General features: G+C 31.4%; 1 protein-coding gene and 1 pseudogene across 1 annotated transcript in view; one reads left to right on the forward strand and one right to left on the reverse strand.

Moving 5' to 3' along the window:
• Positions 1-440, reverse strand: part of LOC105457287 — a gene marked incomplete at its 3' end in the record, with an annotated part of 3,963 nt that overhangs the window by 2,280 nt on the left and 1,243 nt on the right. The window lies entirely within an intron of this gene.
• The window catches only part of LOC105457289, a 9,154-nt pseudogene continuing 8,773 nt past the window's right edge, over positions 60-440 (forward strand).

Here is a 440-nt window from a genome sequence, read left to right on the forward strand (position 1 = left end):
GGTGGATAATAAGATTACTATGATACCGATCTCAAATCCAGCGCCAAGTAACAAAGCGATGGTCAATACGATTAGCAAGATCCGGAAACCGTTCGTCTTCCAATCCTTCACGTATAGACTTTTGTCATCAAAAAAACAGCAAACGAGTTTGAGGAATTCTCACAAGATATAAATTATCAAAAATGTAAGAATGGATATCCATAACCATATATAATCGAAGTCTATAACATCTATAACATCTCTACTCTCATTATCTAGCTTTAATGTATTTTCATGAGGCTTTAGGTTAAAAACAAACTTTCTAAAATAAACACTATTATTCCCACTATCATTAACAAAATGCGTATCAATTTGTCTCGGAGAACTGTCATTTATTGCCATACGATAAATGTAAAAATTTAGCAGGACATAAAAGGAAGTGTTAATAAAAAAATTAAAAA

This window comes from Wasmannia auropunctata, unplaced genomic scaffold, assembly GCF_000956235.1.
Source record: "Wasmannia auropunctata unplaced genomic scaffold, wasmannia.A_1.0 LD335296.1, whole genome shotgun sequence".
Classification (NCBI taxonomy): domain Eukaryota; kingdom Metazoa; phylum Arthropoda; class Insecta; order Hymenoptera; family Formicidae; genus Wasmannia; species Wasmannia auropunctata.